Source organism: Dipodomys ordii, unplaced genomic scaffold, assembly GCF_000151885.1.
Source record: "Dipodomys ordii isolate 6190 unplaced genomic scaffold, Dord_2.0 Scaffold21, whole genome shotgun sequence".
Classification (NCBI taxonomy): domain Eukaryota; kingdom Metazoa; phylum Chordata; class Mammalia; order Rodentia; family Heteromyidae; genus Dipodomys; species Dipodomys ordii.
Window position 1 is genome coordinate 5,154,273 of NW_012267237.1, and position 7,758 is coordinate 5,162,030.

The following is a 7,758-nucleotide window of genomic DNA, read 5'->3' on the forward strand; positions in this document are numbered from 1 at the left end:
CAGGCGTGGTGCCAGGGCGGCCAGTACCAGCCAGACATGGTGCCAGGCCGCCAGTACCAGCCAGGCGTGGTGCCAGGGCGGCCAGTACCAGCCAGGCATGGTGCCAGGCCGCCAGGACCAGCCAGGCGTGGTGCCAGGGTGGCCAGTACCAGCCAGGCATGGTGCCAGGCCGCCAGTACCAGCCAGGCGTGGTGCCAGGGCGGCCAGTACCAGCCAGGCGTGGTGCCAGGGCACTTGACACCAGGCGGACATGATGCCCGCCAGGACACCCAGCACCAAGCAGGAACACCAAAGTTAACTGAACACAGCCTTGCGAACATAGGCTGCCAGTATTTTTGAAATAATGTGAAAGTAATTATGTGAAGTATAATATCCTAATAAATAATATCTATTTTAATATATTTAAACCACACACATAAAGCAGTCTTTTGTGTGTTTGTATAATTAGCAAATGGTTATTATACAAGCTACATTTAGTAAGGGTTACTAATCCTTACTACTTATAGAACGGGCTTTTTTATGATATTAAAATGGGAAATGTATTTGAAATTGTACTTTGGCATAGGATTATGTCAGTTATATTCAATTCTACAACTCCAGAATATAAGGACATTTGCCTTTACAGATGACAGCAAGTCGAATGTCAGTAAAATTATAGCCTTTTCTTCTCTGTTGAGCCCTCCTTTCTGATCTCCAGCACATTACGCTTTCCCAAATAACTTACATATCTCCATGCTATCTCTCAAATTGTGTCTAGGAAAAATATCGGTGAGTTAGTACGCCTTGTAATTGTTAGATCCCCGATGCCACATTCTCTAAAGTTTATCCAAAAAAGTAATAAAGTAACAATATGTGATAAAGTTTCTTCATCAGAAGTACTGTATAGTATCTTACTTAATAACTTGTTATTTTGGAAACACATCTCTACCTGTCAAAGTCTTTTTTTCCCCCCTCAAATACTGGAGTTTGAATCCAGGGCCTTGAGTTTGCTATGCAGGTGCTCTACCACTTGAGCCTTGTCTCAAGCCCTTTTTTAACTTTTTGTTTTTGTTTTTTAGTTTTAATTTTGAGACTAAGAGTGCTTTATTGTCCTTATCCAGGCTTGCCTCCTGCCTGTGTTTCCTGAGTAGCTGGGAAGCTGGGGTTACAGGCATATATTACCATTACCTAGCCTTCATTTTAAGAAATAAGATTCTGAGAAAAAAAGACTTGGGGTTAATAAGATCTCTACTCTTATACTATTGTGTAATAATACATGTATAGATTGTATACATCAGCCAAGATAGGTGTGTCAAAATATTAAAAGGAACACAAAGTATTCAGACAATATTCCACTTTGATCTGAAGGTCCACACAGCTTTCCTCCTTTGTCCATGCATGCAGCAAGGATTCAGGCGGGACACAATGTGGTGAAAGTGGCATGAATTAAGGTTTACTGAGAAAAATAGACACGTCCGTGAGCTGACAGGGCTGCCTTCCGTGTGAGGAAGGCACTTAGCATTGGGGTTTGAGTCCTTGCGGGTACTGGCAGGACAGATGCACAGCTACGGTTGGTTTACAGTGCTGCAGGACCCCTACAGTATGGTATGTGTGGCTGGGTCTGTGTAATGGATCTGTTGATCAGAAACTGATGTCACCAAACCGAGGCTTGAATAAAGAAAGCCCTTTCCCCAGGTACTCAAGTTTCTGCTTCTCACATGCCATCACTTGAGCAGCCTACTTCGATCTTTAGCTGATACATGAATTGGCACACTCAATTACAGAGACTTATGATCTGGCATTTCAAGTTTCTCTGCAAATCCTCGTGTGTCATGGCTATTGACCAGCATCCTTATACACGGCCACAACTGAGAAACAGCTGGTCAGAGGTGGCACTGGGATTGGTCTACACGAATCTCTCAGAGATAATACCCAGGTTGTCTCTAGGTCCTGTTTAATGACAGATTTTAGAGAGCATTGATCCACCGCTCCCACAGCCTTACCAGCTGTGAAAATACTCTACTTGATAGTGGAAATAGGTTTCAGTTGATACTCTATGCACAAAAACGTGTTCATTAAACCACAACGTATGAGTAATCGGGCATAAAACAGTTCCAGTAGCCAATTGCGCGAGCTTAATGGGATTGTAACGTTGTGTCTCGGTGAAGCAGCTGGAGCCTGGGTGGGAAGTTCATGTTGTGACTTGAAGGGCTGAGGTGGTTCTGTGGTCTCCCATCCACGGACTGAACCATGCTGATGTATAGGTCAGGCTCCCGTTCCATACTGCTAGATAGTCTGACCTTATACTGATTAATTAAGGGTAGGGAGAACTCTCAATTATTCTACCCAGCTTCCATATCTAGAATACCTTTTATAGCCCATTCTCCTCAGTGGCACTCAGGCTGTCCGGTGTTGGAGTTGGCAGGGGACCATGGCTGTGCAGGGACTGAGGCGGTGCAGGCTGGCTTTCCTTACTGCCTGCTCCCTGGGTCTGGGCGGCCTCTGCGGCACAGACCTAGTGGCTCTGAAGTATAAAGAAGAGAATTGGGGCTCACTGTGAGCAAAGAGGATGGATATGTTTCATCCAGCAACTTAGGACGCACTCTTGTGGTTTTACATTCTTATGTTTTTACATACTTATTTTTTAATAACAGAACAGACCATGAGGGAAGAATACAAAATTATCTAAAGGGAGGTGTTGATTCCTGATGCTAATGAAAGACCTACAGAAAACCTATAGAGGTCATGGCGAAGCCTTTTAAGCACATGAACAGTTTAGGCTACTAGACTTCCACATGGAATAATCAGAATAATACCCCAAGGGATGTTCCTTTCATCTGTTGGAAGTAAATACTGGAGTGTCTGCTTTGCAGGTTCTACTCAAAGTGTTGTGGATACAGTCATGATTACAACAAATGGGGGGGGGGACCTCTGTCCCCCGCTTATCCTGAGGAGAAACACAAGAGGATTCAAGGCATAAAGTATGTTCATAGCTGGGTGCTGGTGGCTCACACCTGTAATCCTAGCTACTCAGAAGGCTGAGATCTGAGGATCGTGGTTCAAAGCCAGCCAAGTCTTTGAGGTTCATCTCCCGTTAACCACCAGACAACCATAAGTGGCATTGTGGCTGAAGGTGTGAGCAGTGCCCAGGCTCTGAGTTCAAGCCCCATGAGTGACAAAAAAAGTAATAAATAATACTTTCATTATTCTCTGACATGATTAAAAGCTATGGAGAAAGACAGAAGGGATTAAACTGATAGGTAATAGTGGAGAGTTGAACAAATTTACCAACTTTTCACAAGGTAAAGAGAAAGCTGTCTTTGCACATAGAACGCAGAACAAAGGCCCTGAGGTAGACCTTGTGCTGAGCAGAGCATGGAGGAAGGTGCCACAGTGGGTATGAGCCGTGAGTGAGCACAGGCTTTGTCTTTTACTGAATGAGGTCAGCGGGTCACTAGAGGAGCTCACTCCCCGTCCATAGAGAGCTTACTGTGGTGGCTGTCATTGAGCAGATAGATGCTCTGGGCCAGAGATCCACAGAAGCCATGTAGATCAGCCGCAGATGAGGCTGTCCTCGCCAGCATCAGGCTTGGCTGGTAAAGGATGGGAGCAGACCTGCAGGAGGCCAGCACCTGTGCTCGGGTTCCTGCTGTATTCTGCCCGCCCTGGGATTTGGTACGTGCTGTGTGTGTGTGTGTCTCACATAGGATACATCACTTATGAAAAAGGAGCTCTTCAACTCATGACATGTCTATTTTTACTAAATTGTCTGCATTATAAGCCAAAAAGCACATAGCTATGAAGCATTGCAAATTTCTATTAAATAAACTCTCAAGTGAAATCCTATATGCAAGAGACAATGTTAAGGTAGTTTGTGCCTCTTGACTTGCAGCTTGGCAAGTAGGTTACAACTGGCTCTGGTGGAACAATTTGCCAGCTGTGAAAATCAGAGGAGAACATGAAGTGTGTGTGCGCGCGCGCACACACACACACACATATACATATACATGCATACACATATACACACACATACATACACATGCACACATACACGCACATATACACGTACACATTTTCCTGTAGTTCTGATGTGGCCAGTATAAGAGGGAACTCCACATTTATATCTGTTTCAGTCATTCCCTGGTGCTTTAATAGACTTTAAAGTCTCAGTCTCTGCCTCTTCCTCTGTCTCTGCCTTTTCCCGTCTCTTTGTCTCTGTGTCTGTGCCTGACACATTAAATTGAATGATGTTTCTGTACGTAGTCAGGCCCAGTTTTGTGTAGGGCATTTGTTTTTGGTTTGTCGTGGGGCTAGAACTCTGGGCTTGGGCGCTGTCCCTCAGCTCTTCAGCTCAAGGCAAGTACTCTACCGCTTGAGCCACAACTCCACTTCCAATCAGGCCCAGTTTTGAACATTCCTTTTTTTTTTTTCCAGTCCTGGGGCTTGAACTCAGGGCCTGGGCACTGTCCCTGAGCTTCTTTTGCTCCAGGCTAGCACTCTACCACTTGAGCCACAGTGCCATTGTCAGCTTTTTCTGGGTATGTGGTACTGAGAAATTGAACCCAGGGCTCCATGCATGCTAGGCAAGCACTCTACCACTGAGCCACCTTCTCTTATTTTAACTTCACTTTTTTAGACATGCATAACTAGGGCTGACCCTGTGGACAGTTGTAGAATAGAAGCAAGGACAACTGCAGCACTGGTTCTCAGCTAAAAGGCATCTCTCATCTGCTCTGATAGCCCTGAAGAATGTGTCTAACAGGCCTGGAGACCTGAGTCTTCAGAAATTCAAGTTCCACTTCTAACACTGCCACATGAACCCTTTTTCATTTTCTGATTAGAATCCTGGCATTGTTTTAACCTGGGTCAACTGTAAACCACAAAGGGGGAAAAATCTACTCTTGTGTATAATAACCCCTTTTTCAGTCTGTATTTTCTCACAACCAAGAGGTCTGGCTCTGTGTTACAGCCTGTGGAAATTATTTTCTCAAGAAATGATTCTTCAGAAAAATTATTGAATCTATTTTTCTTAGATTTTTTTAGGAAACATTTTTGGTGATTTTAAGGAAATTTCTAAATCTTGATCAATACTGGCGGCGAAATAGGGTTTTTTAATAAATAAATAGGAATTTTGATTATTCATTATATGGTTTGACACATTTAATGTGTGTAGAATTAAATTAGAAATCTAAGGTGTGTAGCATTTGTACTCCAATTTCTACAGTCATATCTGTGTCGTTTCTGCCATGGAGAGCTTCTGGAAAAACTCCGTTCTGTTGGTGTGTGTGCTCTGAGTTTTGGGTGAGTGTCGGATGCACAATAAGGTCACTGTGATTTTTTTTTTAAACTCCCCTGACAAGTACAGCTGTCACATGCTTCCAACATAGACATCTGTCTCTCTGGGCCTTCTCCAGCTTTAATTCACTTTCCAAATGTTAACAGGTAAAAGAACAGGTTCAGGCAGGGTCTGAATCATGTTTCTATTTTTCCAGATGGATGACTTGAACAAAAGACCATGACTCCATTGTAGCTGAGAGTACTTCACTTCTGCCTTTATGTCTGAACATATCACTTGGAGATGAAGAGCTCTTTTTTCTTGCTTCAGAATTTTTCAAGGGGAAGTGAGAAAGTTCAAGAGATCTCTTTGTAAGAGATTGCTGAGTAAAATAGGTGAACCTTTGTGACAAGACATTACAAAGGAGGGACTTTGCCTATCTAACTTCTGACAGTCTGTGTATCCTTGTCTATGTCATATCTATTATCTATCTAACATCTTATCTGTCATCGATTATCTATTGATCTGTCACCTACACCTCTATTATCTGTCATCTCATTTGCATCCTTATTTAATAGCAATTACAGATCAATAAGGTAGCCTTGTAATAAGTTGTCATTCACCTACGTTTTCTCATTGTGGTCTAAAGGGACTGACTAGAGAAGAGTTGGTGTGGAATTGACCCAGAACACCCCGGAAGGCTGAGTGTGAGTTTATGTGTAAGCTGGGACATGCCAGTGATGAAGGGGATGAGGTCCCTCATGACACACCAGTGTCAAGAATGAGTCACAGTTCTGTGGAGGGTATGGAATTCCAATCTACAAGATAGGGAGAGGAGCATACTTCTTGCCCACTCTATCCCCAGAATGTCAGGTCTTCCCTTTACTTGGTGGCTAAATGGAGCACCGTAACTTAGAAACTATGTAGTTTTCTTGTAGGGATTCAGCAGCACCTAAGCACGGCTCAGTTCCTCCTTCCAGTGCTCTAGAGCCAAGCTGAGCCAAAGTCTTTGGTCAGGCCAGCCTCTGCATCTGTTTCTCAGCTTCCCTCTGGGATGAAGCTCTAGAGTGGTCTGGGGCTGCAGCCTTCCTTTAGGTAGAAGGAAGTCACCCAGCGTACAGCGACTTCTAAGTAAGACCCAGGTCTTGAGCCTTCTTTCTCCCTGGGAGTATTCTGCTGCAGGAAGAGCCTTGGCAAGTGGGTCAGCCTAAGTGTAGCTTCCTTGGGGACTAGTTGAGAGTGGTTCTTAAGAGAAGCAAGAATCTCCGTGAGGATGACCAGACTGGAGAATTTTGGTTCCGCAGGTGGGGGAGGAGGAGGAAGAGCAGCCGAGCTGTTATGGTGACCTACATAACCATTGTGTTCTGACTCCCAGCGCCAATAACTTCCAAATGACCAGCAGACGACGTTAATGGGCATCTTGAGATGAGTGGAGACGCTCTGAACTCAGGGATCAGAGCAGCGTGGAAGCTTCTGTGGGAGTCCGCCCATTCTGCCAGTGGTCTTCAGGAATCTCGGGTGGAGCTTGGTGAACTGACGGGCATGGAGGGCAGCTGACACTCCTGTGGCTCCTCCTCCCCCCGTGCTGCAGTTCAAGGCACTGCCTGTGCTCTACCATACCGACGGTGGGCTCCTCCCAGTACCCAGGAGAGGAGTCCTTCCCAGCCGGGGCTGGGGGAGGCTGTCTCCCAAGGCTGAAGCAGTTCAGGTGGAGATGCACCGGAGGAGAGGCACAGCCCCGGGAGCAAGGCCGGGCCCAGGGGCCTCAGCGACAGAGCTGGGCCCTGCGTGTTCCCACTGTTATCTACAGGTGTATTTCTCCTCCTCCCATGAACGTGTGCATCCATCCAACAAATGTTCATTGAGCAGCTGCTACAAATCTGCTCCTTGCTGGGTGCTTCCCAAGGGATGCTCAGAAGTGTGAGAGACCGTTGCAATAACTGAGAATTAGATAATGAACAGGCACACTCATGGGTAAGTCACAATTTAGGTGTATCAAGCATACATACATATGATATATATGATATATGTTTTTTCTCTACCTTCACTTTTTTTTTTGTCAGTTGTGGAACTTGAACTCTGGACCTGGCTCTCTACCTGAGCTCTTCAGCTCAAGGCAAGTGCTCTACCACTTGAGCCACAGCACCACTTCTTGTTTTCTGGTGGTTTATTGGAGATAAGAATCTCACGGACTTTCCTCCCCTGACTGGCTTTGAACCATGATCCTCAGATCTCAGCCTCCTGAGTACCTAGGATTACAGGCGTGAGCTACCGGCGCCAGGCAACTTCCATCACTTTTACCACTAAACCCACGTTTCTGTTGGAGGAGACTCAGCAAAACAAAGCTGCTGTACCTAATGAAAAGGATGCTGTGCCCCAGACCTCTGTCCCGTTACAAATGCTGTACTCGGCTGGCACTGGTGGCTCACGCCTGCAATCCTAGCTACACAGGAGGCTGAGTAGCATCCCCACTTGTCTACTGGGTGAGTCCCTTCAAAACTCAG

General features: G+C 45.4%; 1 protein-coding gene across 1 annotated transcript in view; it reads left to right on the forward strand.

Annotated features, from left to right (window-relative positions):
* Mtrr (5-methyltetrahydrofolate-homocysteine methyltransferase reductase) overlaps positions 1–5,640 on the forward strand; it is a 32,799-nt gene extending 27,159 nt beyond the window's left edge. The window contains exon 16 of the mRNA XM_013013812.1: positions 5,472–5,640. The gene's annotated coding sequence lies outside the window, so the exon portion shown is untranslated. The remainder of the gene's footprint in view (positions 1–5,471) is intronic.
* Positions 5,641–7,758: the final 2,118 nt, after the last annotated feature.